At 38.2% G+C, this 13,720-nt stretch overlaps 1 protein-coding gene across 6 annotated transcripts in view; it reads left to right on the top strand.

Moving 5' to 3' along the window:
* The first annotated feature begins 462 nt into the window (after window positions 1–462).
* The window catches only part of ZFYVE16 (zinc finger FYVE-type containing 16), a 50,910-nt gene continuing 37,652 nt past the window's right edge, over window positions 463–13,720 (top strand). For 3 of the 6 annotated variants that reach the window (XR_004381412.1, XM_032847636.1, XM_032847676.1), the window contains exons 1-2: window positions 888–998; window positions 3,855–3,904. The gene's annotated coding sequence lies outside the window, so the exon portion shown is untranslated. Of the gene's footprint in view, window positions 709–885; window positions 999–3,854; window positions 3,905–13,720 lie in introns of those variants that run through there. The other 3 variants (XM_032847654.1, XM_032847663.1, XM_032847645.1) reach the window with 3 other exon arrangements.

The raw sequence follows: 13,720 nt of genomic DNA, 5'->3' as shown, positions 1-13,720 counted from the left end.
TCCTGGGGATCAGGTCCCTGAAATCATGACCTCCTCTGAATTAACTGGCTACCCCGTTGCCCCTAACTCTTGAATTTTTTTTTTAAAGACTAGTATGAATTATGAGCTGGTAAAACTTTTTTGGCAACAGATGGATTATTCTTCCCATAGAGATTATCTCTTCTTCCCTCATTTAAATTTATAGAAAACTTGTAAAAATAGTAAAGCTTAACAAGCACAAACATACATCGCATGAGTAGCATTTATTTCTCCAGTTGGTTAGCTTTTGTTCTTAGACGCGGGGAGGCAGCTGTCCTTGTGGTTACTGTTAGAAAAGCAGAACTAAAGCAACGAGAGGGAAGGGCAGCAGCATTGGGAACAGGCAGTCAGCTGAAAGGCTTGAAGCTCGGTGGTGGGTGGGAGCATTTTTGTTGCGGCCGGGGGGGGGGAAGAGGAGGGTGGCCAGGGTGAAGTAAAAAGGCTTTCTGGGGAGCAGGCCTGGTTAGCTGCCCGGCGGCAGGCGTGTCCGGTACAAGCTGGTGCGCCTCGCCAGCTGCGGAGGGGGGCGGGGGAAGCTGAGTCTAGGTCAACGAAGGGCAAAGGAAGCCGGACACTGACGCAGTCTGCCTCCCGATTCCGGCTTCCAGGCGTCTAGTGGGAAACCGAGTCCTCATCTAAAGCCGGTCTTCAAGCTGCCTCATCATCCCACAACCTTCCCAGGCACTTCCGGTAAGAAGTCTGGCACCCACAGCCCGGACTCCGCAGAGCAGCGCGCAGGCGCTTCGGGACCTGGCGGAGGCCGTGGACGCGGAGGGAGGGGGGCTGTGAGCCGTAGGAAAGCCTCTTGTGCGCCTGCGCTCTCAGCTCTTCTTCCCCACACCCCCCGCCCCAACAGGTCGGGGGGAAAACAAACCCTGAGCCGACGTAGCGCACCCCGGGGTTCCCGGCCGGGGTCGCTCTTCATTCCTCTGCCCGGCGTCGCATCGAGTCCCCAGAGAGCTCCTCTGGGGTGTGGGGAGGTAAGAGCCCCATTAACAGGCAACTTGGCCTCTCCTCACTCCTGCTGCACTTACGGAGGGGGCGGGGTGGCCGCTGGACCCGCCGACCTGGGTGCCGGCTTTGGCCCTCCTTTTCCTCCAAGGGCCGAGCCTGGGGCCCCGACTTGTTCTCTTTCCTAGGCCGCAGAGTTGAACAGGGAATCACGACCCTCAAACCTCGCGTCCGCTCTGTAGAGCTTGGAGGGCCGGACCGGGCAGGGAGGGCAATCTCAGCGGCTTTTTGCCGGGTCCCACCCACCCCGACCGCCTCGAGTCGCCTTGAGGGGTCGGGCTGCCAGGGAGCGTCCAGGGGGCCGCGGCGGGTGTAGGGAGAAGGGTGTCCCGCCAGGGGAGGGGCTGTGCCTACCTGAAGGGACTGTGGTTCCCGCGGAGAGGTAGTTTCTGCGCTGGGAGGACTCGGCTCTAGCAGAATCTGTCATCACTGCCCTTGCTCTTTCGCAAACCCCATTCTCGCACCGATGCATTTTCTCATCATTTTGGACAGAAGGATGCGGCGGTGTTCTTTTTTCCTCCCTTTCCTTTGGCCCCTCTGAAAAATTCTGAAAGATGACCTAACTTTTAAACTATTAACTCACTTGTACTACCATGATAGCAAATTATTCCAGACTGAGTGTTCTTGTTTGTTTGACTCGTATGGAAACCAGTCCATACACTTAAGTTCATCTTTTTCATTTAACAAAATAGGAAATTGGTTCGTCGCTTTAGCTTCCTTAAATTATTATTTTGAGCTTGTTGTCTTCTGAATTGGCGGAAGTGTAATGGTTTTTGACCCAGGAAAACTATATATTTTTTTCACCCAATTTCTCCCTTTTTTTTCCCTCCCGTAGATATTAAACTGCATGCTTAGGGTCCAGAACAAAATCTTAAACATAATAAAGATTACGAAAAAATAATAAGCCATAATTTCACCATTTAAAGATAATCAACCACAGTTAATATTTTGAGTTTTTACCTTCCAGGTTTTTTTCTCGTGGCGTTTTCTTAATTATGATGATTTTATAGAGTTGGATTACCTGCTTTTCTCGCTTAAATTTAAGTGTTACCTATGTTTTTAAAAAATCTTAATAAGTATAATTTGATGTTTGATTATACAAGTAATGCATGAGCAAAATATCTTTTGAAACAGTTACATTACAGATAAAGCTCCGTTCCCACTTAATTATAATCCCAATGTTACATAATATGATAGTATCACAGTTTTTTAACCCAGTGGGTCTCAGGATCCCTTTACAAATTTAAAAATTGGGAACCAAAAGAGTTTCTCTTAATGCAATATATTTAGTATTTTATAAATTAAAACTCAGAAAGTTTCCAAAAATTATGCATTAAAAGCCCTTCACATGTTGAATTAAATAATATTTCTGAAAAATATATTTAAAAAATTTAGTGAGACGGGTGGCATTGTTTTTTATTTTTGCAGATCACTAATGTCTGGCTTTGTAGAAGACAGCTGGATTCTCTTATTTGCTTCTCCCTTTAATCTGGTGGGTTGTCTTGTCTGCTAAAGCACATTAGCAAAATCCAGCCATGCATAGATAGGTGTTTGGAAAAGGAAGGACCCCGCCGACCCCCTAAAAAGTTCTGAGGTCTTCCAGGGGTCCTCAGACCAGTTTGAGAAAGATGATTTAATTATTGTATTAATGCGCTGTTAGGTTCTTCCGCAATTTTGCAGTATTAGGAACATTTCAAGTTGAAAGTTATTTGTGATGTGTTCCCCCACACAATTGCTAATGTTTCTCTAAAAGTAGAATTACTTTGGATGCCTGGGTAATTTTCTTTTGTGTCCTAATGTTGGGGTTTAGATGGTTTCAATTAATGATTTGATGAAATATCTTTGCATGTTTTCAGTTGCTTTGGATTATTTTCTTAAATTTTTAAAAAGAATCGTTAATATCAAATGGAATCTCTTCTGGACTGTAGATACATGTTGTTACATTGTTTTTCTGAGAGGGTATACCAGTTTACTATCAGTAGTATCTGAGATGTTCTTTTTATCATACTCTTACAAACATTGAGCAATTTTATTATTAAAAAAAATTATGGGGGTGGCTGACTGGCTCAGTTGATCATGCAACTTTTGATTGTGAGTTTGAGCCTCATGTTGGGTGTGGAGATTGCTAAAAAGAAAAATTGTGTTCTGATTTAGTAGGCAACAAATGATATGTGTTCTAACTCATATTGATAGTACAGATTGTGCTCTGAATATTTTTTCATAATTTTATTAGTTGTTTGTACTATTTGCCCAATTATCGTCCAATGTCAGTGTGTTTTTCTAACAGATTTTCATTATTTTTTTTTTTTATATTTTAAGGATATGCACTATACTTTTTTAAGGAAAGGAACAAAATTATCTTTTCTCCTGTTTACAGAAGTAGTGCATTTTTGTAAAAACAAAAACAAAACAAAACTAAAATACTGTAGAGATACATAATGTGGATGTGAAAGACCTGCATAATCACAGATATCATCATTAACAGTTTGGTGTTGGCCGTCCATATTTTTCTTCTGTGTCTTTGCTAATTTTTTTTTTAACAACTTATTTGTAAAAATGGGTTTGTACTGTGCATGATGTTTTGCAGTTTGATTTTTTTGTCATTTAGCATTATATATTGGCTGTTATCCTATAGAAGTACATATAACTCTGGGAAAGTTTTATCCAGAGGGGCTTTAGGGACATTTATTGTAATCTTTAGTTACCTGATGTCAGGCTCCTGTCCTTTTCTATATGCTCTTCCTAGGTGATCTCATCCATTAACAGGTATGTGTTGCCAGTTCCCAAATCTTTTATCCATCTCAGACTTTTCTCCTGCATTCCAGATCCTTATATTCAACTGCCTATTGGACATCACCCCCAGGATGTTCGCAAGGTACTGCAGACAATAGTCCAAATGTGAACTCATGTTTTCCCTCAGTCCTGCTCTTCTCTGTATCACCTCTCATGGTCGGTGGTACCACCGTCTACCCAGTCACCCATGATGGAAACCTGGCAGTAATGCTAGCTTTCTCCCTTGCTTTCACCCTCCAGAATTTCCCACTCTTTAGCCACTTTGCTATAGATCTCCTTTCCTTCTGCTTTGCCCTCATCATCTCTCATCTGAACCATTTTAGGAGTCTCCTTCCTATTGGTTTTGTTGGTTTTCTGGTTAATCTTCTGTGTTGCTGCCACTTTTTTTTTTTTTTTTAAATCATGAAGAGATGCTTTAAAACCATTTTTTGTAAAATGCTGTAAATTTTTTATTGTAAATCTGAGAGTACATAAAAGGTCAGGTGAGTAGAAATATTACCTAAATAAAATAGGTTATCATACGTACACATAAATAAACTTCTTCAGAATAGGGAGTATATCTTATATTCCTTTTGTATTCTTAGTGTATGTGGTAGATCACTGGCACACTAAGTACATCTTAGTTGAATGAAATGGGAAGTATGTGCCGCTTCCCATTTCAAATTTCATGTTAAAGGTTTCATGTATAGTACTTATATCTTTTTTTTTTTTTTAAGATTTTTTATTTATTATTTGTTTGACAGACAGAGACAGAGAGGCAGGCAGAGAGAGAGAGAGAGAGAGAGGGAAGCAGGCTCCCTGCTGAGCAGAGAGCCTGATGCGGGACTCGATCCCAGGACCCTGAGATCATGACCTGAGCTGAAGGCAGCGGCTTAACCCACTGAGCCACCCAGGCGCCCTATAGTACTTATATCTTATATAAATTGTTGAATTGTGTTATTATTTATCTTACCTTTTCTGCACCTTTTTAGGCACCTCAGATGACATAAACCTTAGTAGTACAGTGCTGTATAGAGATGACTCTGTAAATAGGTATTTCATGAATTCCATACTTTTTTAGAAAAAATGTTTTTTTTCTAATGGGAGACTATTTCTAGATTCCTATGATTCTCATTTCTGTGCTTTATGTTTTTAATATGTTCTATATTCAGAGTTCCTTTACTTCTTTTTGCTATTATATTTCTTAATGTAATGTTAATGTTTATCAAAGGGATTCTTGTACGTAATTTAAAGAGTAAAGTAAGACTACAGGGCTTAAAATGAAAAGTAATAATCTTTTGCCCCAGTCCTCTCTCCTGAATCCCACTCTGCAGAAGCAGCCTTTTTCAATCAGTGTTCCTCATCTGGAACATAAGTTGCAGTGCTGTTTCCTTAACTCCCCCCTTGATGGCTTAAGACCAGTAACACTTTTAAGCATCGGAAAGAAGGTAGTTCCTTACCTAAAATGGATGCCTTAGGGCATTAAGGCTTCATTCTCTTATAGAACCCTTGCTGAGAAAGGCTCCTGCAGAGTGAATAGACTATTCAGCTCTTTATTTTTTGTTGAACTCTTTTTCACCTCTAGGTTTTTAAATAACCTGCTTACTTTTACACCTATCTCCCCATCCTACTGCAGTCTTAAGTATTATTTACCAATTTCCTATTATAGGAGATGAGAATTTAGGTTTGTCACACAAGGCTCCACCTTTAAACACTGCACTTTTCATCACCTCTTATTTGCAGATTAGTTCCATGCTAATTTTTAGTTAAATGACTATTTAGTGTTTACATCATTTAACCATGTGCATAATGTGTACAGGTAAGCCAGGTATATTGTACTATTTGTTTGTAATATAATATTTTGGGTTTTTTTCCTAGAGTTTATAATTACCTTAGTTTTGTTTTGTTTTTCTAAGATTTTATTTATTTATTTGTGAGAGAGTGCACAAGCAGGGGGAGTGGCAGGCAGAAGGAGAAGCAGGCTCCCTGTTGAGCAAGGAGCCCATGGTGGACTCCATCCCAGGTCATGACCTGAGCTGAAGATAGACGCTTAACTGATTGAGCCACCCAGCTGTTCCTACCTTAGGTCTTCTGTATTATCTACCTCTTATGTATCTTTACGAATGTTTTATATCTTTTTAATGTATCCTATATATTTTAAGATGTTATTTAAGTAATCTCTACCCCAGGTGTGAGGCTCAAACCTAAAACCCCAAGATCAAGAGCTGCACCCTCCACTGAGCGAGCCAGCCAGGCACCCTTCCTTTATAACTTTACTTACTTACTTACTTACTTACTTATTTTTTTAATTTTTAAAGAAAGATTATATTTATTTATTTGAGAGAGAGACATTGAGAGAGAGTATAAGGGAGGAGAAGGTCAGAGGGAGAAGCAGACTCCCTGTGGAGCTGGGAGCCCAATGCGGAACTCTATCCTGGGACTCTGGGATCTTGACCTGAGCTGGAGGCAGTCGCTTAACCAGCTGAGCCACCCAGGTGCCCATAACTTTAACAACACTTCCGACAAAATAAGTAAATCTCCTTTTGGTGGATTCAAAATGTCTGTTGTTTGTTTTGTAACATCTTTCCTGTAATTGCCTACCACTCTGCATCTGTAGTCTTGCCTTGCTCTCTAGGCCTACTGTTGCATGGCTGTCTTTGAGGTATGTCCTTTTATGATCATCAGTGCATTGCATTTGTCTCTCCCTGTGTTGAATAGCCTGTTTCTGACTTCAGCCCTTCCTCTTTCTTGTTGTCTCCCTCATGTTGATAGAGTACATATTCTAGTAGGCCCCTGAGAAAGACTGAAGGGGAGGCAGCGTTTTTAGATTCTTGCCTGTCTAAATATGTTTTTTAAAATTCTGCACTCATACTAACTGAATATAGAATTCTAGGTTGTAAATAATTTACTTTTAGAATTTTGGATGCATGGTTCCGTTGTTTTCTACCTTCTAATGTTGCTGCTGAGAAGTCCAGTGCCAGATATGATAACCATTCCTTTATATGTGACCTGCTGTTGCTCTCTGGAAACTTTTATATTTATTCACTAGGTTTGTAGTAAGCATAATTTTTGTGGCAGGCATTGCTCAAGATACTTTGAATATATTGGTGAACAAAAATACAAGATATCTACCCTCACGCAGCTTAATTTCTTGGAGGGACGAGTTGTTCCAGATGGTAAACAATATAATAAATATATTATACAAAAAGTTAGAAGGTTGTAAAGTTAAATGAATGCTTTAGAACAGAGACAAAGGTGAGCAGGATGGGATGGGGAGGTCAAGAGTGTAGGGGAAAGGTGGGGGATGCTGTTACAGCCTGAAATGGGTTGATCTTTCTGTAAACCACTCAGGTATTCTGAAATTTCACAATGATGAGGCTCTATAAGGATTTTTCATTCATTGTGTTGGTCCTTGACTGGGCTCTTTCCACCTGGTGATCATATCCTTCAGTTCTGAGGTATTGTATTTGACAGTTTCTTCCTTTGTTTATTCTTATACTTTTTTTTCCTGGACTTCTTGTTACTTGAGTATCAGACCTCGTTAGATTAAATTTCTAATCTTTCTTCTTATTTTCTTTCCCTTTCTTTTTGTTTTACTCTCTAGGATATTTTCTCAAGTTTATTTTCCAATGCCTTCACTTCATTAAAAAAAAATCTTTTTATTTTAGAACAGTTTTAGATTTATAGGATTATTGGGAAGATAGTCCAGAGAGTTACCATTTACCCCCCTACCCAGTTTCCCTATTATTACATATTACATTAATATGGTACACTTATCATGATGAGTGAACCAGTATTGATACCTTAGTATTAACCAAAGTCCATACTTTATTCACATTTCTTCAATTTTTCCCTAATATGTTCTGATCTAGGAGTTTGTCCAAGATACCACATTACCCTGATTAGTCTTGTCTTTTTTGGTTCCTCTTTGTTGTGACAGTTTCTCAGATGTTCTGTTTCTTATTTTCTTGAGAGTTTTGATACCAATCCACTATTGAGAAGAATGTCACATGTGGTTTTTCTGATCTTTTTCTCATAATTAGATTAGGGTACTGTGTTTTAGGAAGAAGACAACAAGATAAAATGCCATTGTCATCACATCATATCAAGGGTACATATTGTCAACATGACTTAACACTGTTGATGTTTTCTTGGATCCAATGGCTTGAGGTAGAGTTGGTCATGTTTCTTCACTATGAAGTTATTTTTTCTCCCTTTCTGTACTGTACTCTTAAGAAGAAAATATGTACAGCACACTTAAGGAGCAGGGAGTTATGTTGCACTTCTGTGAGAGCAAAGTATCTATGCAAAGTATTTAGAACTTTTCTGTGTGGGAGATTTATCTTGTTCCCTGTTTATTTATTTATCTCAGTATGAACTCATTTTTTTAATGCTATGGGTAATAAGCCTGTACTGGTTTATATGTTTTATTGTTCAAATTTCTAGCTTTGGCCTTTGGGAACTCTTTCAGTTGACTTCTGTATCCTTTTGACATACCTCCTTCATTGTATGCGTGTATACATCCATGCATGCATGTGTACATGCACTTTACTTCTGGGATTACAAGATGCTCCATGCTCATCTTGTATATTTTCTGCCCCAGTCTTAGAATCAGCCATTTCTCCAAGGAGCCTTGGTTCCTTTTGTTGGAGAAACCATGTTCTGGGTGCTAAGTATGATGTCTTGGTTCTAGGCCCTGTCAGCTAACAGAGCAAGAGATATACATGTTTATACTAATATCTATAAGTATTTCAAGTAAAAAATTAGGACAGATATGTAACCATCTCTATCCATATTAGGCTAGCTATGAGTTTATACCAATGTCTCCAATTCAAATCCATTACCATGTGGATCATTTTAGCTTCCTTCTCTTTTGCTTATCTAACCTTCCCTTCCAACAGTGAGAAACCTGGCTCCTGTCATCAGCCATCCAATTACTTTTTCAATCCAGTATACGTGTATAATGGTTCAGAACTGTTAACGCATACCCCCTTGGGAAACAGCTTTATGAACTAGAGAATAATGCTTGTGTTCCTTTTGCCTTCAGCCTTACAGACTCACTCATTTCCAAAGGTAGCACTGTATTCCTCCACCCCTTTCAGTAAGGTTGTTTTATATATTTGTAATAAATTTGGCCCTTTTCTCACATTTTGCATTCCATTCTGAAATCACCCAGTTTTCTAAATAATTTTTTAATATTTGAGTATGTTAAGGTTTATTCTTTGTACTATAACCTGATGAATGCTTAATGTCTTGTTTTCATCACTATAGTATCACACAAAATAGTTTCACCACCCTAAAAAAATCCACTGTGCTTTACCTGTTCATCCTATCCCTTATCCCAAACCACTAGCGATCACTTACGTGTTTACTCTCTTTGTAGTTTTGACTTTTCCAGAATGTCATACAATTAGAATGGTATGGTATGTAGATGTTTTTTGGTTTTTGGTTTTTGGTTTGTTTTTGTTGTAGATAGAGAATGAGCAAGCAGCTGGGGAAGGGCTGAGGGAATCTTAAGCAGGCTCCCACCCAGCATGGCACCCAATGCAGGGCTCAAGCTCATGACCCTGAGATCCTGACCTGAGCCAAGAGGTCAGATGCTTAACCAACTGAGCCAACTCAGGAGTCCTACGTACAGTGTGTAGATTTAAAAAAAAAATTTTAAAGATTTTTATTTATTTGACAGAGGGCAAGCATAAGCAGTGGGGGAGGGGCAAAGGGAGAAGCAGACTCTGCTGAGCAGGGAGCCCAACTCGGGGCTCAGTTCCAGGACCCTGAAATCATGACCTGAGCCAAAGGCAGATGCTTAACTGACTGAGCCACCTAGGTGGCCCCAGTGTGTAGATTTTTAAAAATGGGCTGCTTTTACGTAGCAATACATATTTAAAACTATCTATGTCTTTCTGTGGCTTGTTAGCTCATTTCTTTATATCACTGAATAGTATTCCATTGCTTGAATGTAACAGTTTATTTATCTATTACTTACTGGAGGTCATTTTGAATACTTCCAAATTTTGGCCCTTATAAATAAAGCCATTATAAACAATCACACCTAAGTTCATGTGTGGACATAAATCTTTATAAATCAGTTGGGTAAATATCTAGTAGTATGAATGCTGGATCATATAGTAAGACTATAGTTTTGTAAGAGACAAACTGTTTTCCAAAGTGGGTGTACCATTTTGCATTCCCACCAGAAGTAAATAGAGTTCCTGCTGATTGGCACCCTTGCAGCATTTGGTATTGTCAGTTGTTTGGATTTTAGCCATTGCAATTGATGTAAAATAGTATCATTGTTTTAATCTGCAGTCCCTAAAGACAAACGATGTAGAGCATTTTATCATACGTTTCTTTGATAACTGTGTATCTTCTTCGGTGAGGTGTCTGTTTGGAACTTTTGCCCATTTAATTGGATTATTGGTTTTCTAATTATTTAACATTAGGTGTTTTTTTGTAGACTTTGGATATAAGTCCTTTATCAGATAGGTGTTTTGCAAATATTATCTTCCAGGATGTGGCTTTTCCTCTCATTCTCTTAACAGTGCCCTTTTCAGAGCAAATGTTTTAATTTTAATAAGGTCCAGCTTAATCATTTTTTTTCATGGATCATGCCATTTTTACATTTAAAAACTCATCACCAAACCCAAGCTAATGTAGATTTTCTCTTCTGTTTTTCTCAAGAAGTGTTACAATATTGCACTTTACATTTAGGTCTGTTACCCATTTTAAATACATTTAGGTCTTTTATCCATTTTAAAAACATTCAGGTGTAAAGTCTGTTTCTAGGCTCATATTTTTGCATAGGGATGTCTAGTTTTCTCAGCACCACTTGTTGAAAAGACTTTCTCCTTTGAATTGCCTTTGCCCCTTTGTCAAAGATGCATTGGCTGTATTTGTGTAGATTTATTTCCCAGCTCTCTATTCTTTTCCATTGATCTATAGGTCTATTCTTTTGCCAGTAGTATATTACCTTGATTATTGTAGCCTTCTAAATTTAAAATCAGAGTGAGTTGTCCCAATTTGCTCTTCTTTTTCAGCATTATGTTGGCTATTCTGTCTTCTTTTCCATATACACTTGAGAATTTTGAGTTTCCTAAGTCCTACAAAATAGCTTGCTAGCGTCTTGATTGGGTTGCACTGAGAACTGACATCTTGACAATATTGAGTCTACCTATCCCTGACAATAGAATATATCTCCCATTTATTTAGATCTTTGATTTTTTTTATCAGTATTCTGTAGCTTTCCACATATAGGTCCTTTATATATTTTATTAAGTTTATACCTAAGTACTTAATTTTTTTGAGGTCCTATCATAAATGGCATTTTTTAAAAAATGCCAAATTCCAGTTGTTACTTGCTCATATATAGGAATGCATTTGATATTTGTTATTAACTTTGTATCCTATGTCCATGCTGTATTCATTACTCTATTTCAGGGGGTGAGTTTTGAGGATTTTCTACATTGAAAATTATGTCATTGCAAATAGAGACAATTTTATTTCTTCCTTTCCAAATGGTGTACTTTTTATTCCCTTTTCATGTTGCACTGGGTGGGGGGCTATTTTATTTCAGTACTATGTCGAATAGGAGTTGTGAGAGAAAATATCCTTTCCTTGATTCCAGTCTTTGGTGGAAAGGCATCCAGTTTCTCATCATAATGTATAATGTTAGCAGTAGATACTTTCTAAATACTCTTCATCAAATTGAAGAAGTTCCCCTCTGCTCATAATTTGCCGAGAGTTTTTATCATGAGCAGATGTTAGGTTGTCAAATGCCTTTTTTTTTCATCCATCAATATGATTATATAACTCTTCTTATCCTGTTGATATGGTAGATTATATTAATTAATTTTCAAAGGTTGAACCAACCTTGCATACCTGGATAAATCCCACTTGGTTGTCATGTATAATTCTTTTTATACATTGTTGGATTCTACTTGCTAATATTTTGTTGAGGATTTTTATGTCTGTGTTCATGAGCAATATTGGTCTGTAGTTTGCCTTTCTTGTAATGTTTTTATTTGGTTTTGGTATTAGAGTAATGCTTGTCTTATAAGTGAATTAGGAAGGGTTCCCTCTTCTTCCTTTTTCTGAAAGAGATTATGAAATATATTTTTCTTCCTTCCTTAAATGTTTGGTAAAATTCACCAGTGAAGCCACCTGGATCTGGTTATTTGTTTTATGGAAGGTTACTAATTATTGGTTCCGTTTCATTAATAGATACAGGGGTGTTTGGGTTATCTGTTTCTTTTTCTTTTTTGTTTCTTTTTAATATTTTATTTATTTATTTGTCAGACAGAGAGTGCATAAGCAAGGAGAGCAGGAGGCAGAGGGAGAGGGAGAAGTAGGCCCCTTGCAGAGTAGCATCATGACCCGAGTGGAAGGCAGATGTTTAACTGACTGAGCCACCCAGGCAGCCCATGGGTTATCTGTTTCTTCCTGTGTGAGTTTTGGTAGCTTGTGTCTCCCAGGGAATTGGTTCATTTCATCTGATTATCAAGTTTGTGGGCATAGAGTTGTTAATAATATTCCTTTCTTTTCCTTTAAGTGTCCATAGCATCAGTAGTTATATCCCCCCTTTCTTTCTGATACTGGTAATTTGTGTTTCTCTCTTTTCTTGATTAGCCTAGTTTATTAATTTTACTGATTTTTTTCCAAAGAAAAGAGTTTTTTGTTTCAGTGTTGTTGTTTTTTTTTTCTATTTGTCTATTGGTTTCTCTTCTGTTCTTTGTCATCTTTGTTTGTACTTGTTTAGTTCTCCTTGCTCTCCTTTTTTCTAGTTTTCCAAGGTGGAAACTTAGACAATTGATTTTTAGATCTTTCTTTTTTTAACCTGTTCACTTACGTTATAAATGCTCCTCTAAGTACTGCTTTCACTGCATCCAACAAGCTCCACTTTGAATTTTAAGATTTTTGCTATCACTTTCCATGATCACTTTTTCCCCCTTCATATATTCTTTATTTGTGGCTTACCATCCTTGTGTCATAGTTGCATTGTTATGTTTCTGAGAATATTAATTAGTTTGTTTGAAGTTTTCTTCTATTTCCTGCATTGTCTTTTTCTCCAAGTTCCTTTTGTTTGTTTTGGTGTCTGCGTTTTTGTATACTATTATATAGGGTATAACCACAATTTAAAAATAGAGGTAAAAGGGGCCCCTGGGTGGCTCAGTGGGTTAAAGCCTCTGCCTTCAGCTCGGGTCATGATCTCAGGGTCCTGGGATTGAGCCCTGCATCGGGCTCTCTGCTCAGCAGGGAGCCCTGCTTCCCCCTCCCCCTCTGCCTGCCTCTCTGCCTACTTGTAATCTCTGTCAAATAAATAAATAAAATCTTAAAAAAAAATAGAGGTAAAAGAAGTAACGTGCTTTGTTAAATCAGGATGACATACCATTGTTAATGAAAATTCTTCTGAAGTTTACCTGTTGCCAGCATAATTATTGTTCCTTTTAAGATAACCTTTTCCTAAGGGTACTCAATCTTTGGAGTACAAAAGTGTCACTACAGAGTGGCCACTTGTGAATTTCTCTTTATTTAAATTGCTTGGTATGAGTTACCTGTATCTGTTGAGTTGTGTTTTTCATCAATTCTAGAGAAATTCCTAGGATTATCTTTTCAAGCATCCTTGTTTCATGCTCTGTAGCTTCCGTATGGGACTCCATTCCCATGATGGATGACTTCTACCATCGATGTCTCTTCACCTGTTATATTTTCCTCTTTCTTGTCTTTCTGGGCTGCATTTTAGGTCATTTCTTCAGTTAGGTTTTCCAGTTCATTCAGGTCTCTCTTAAGCTATGTTACATCTATTTAACTCACTTTAAAGTATCCTTATTTTTTCTGGACCTCAAGTATTTTCAGTTTATGGCAACTATCTTATAAAACACTCTCATTTGTTCGTTTTTCTCACTTCTTATTTTTTAAATTT

The sequence above is a fragment of the Lontra canadensis genome, unplaced genomic scaffold (genome assembly GCF_010015895.1).
Source record: "Lontra canadensis isolate GAN:19392208 unplaced genomic scaffold, GSC_riverotter_1.0 scaffold4, whole genome shotgun sequence".
NCBI classification, from domain to species: Eukaryota; Metazoa; Chordata; class Mammalia; order Carnivora; family Mustelidae; genus Lontra; species Lontra canadensis.
This window is presented reverse-complemented; position numbering and strand designations above follow the sequence as displayed.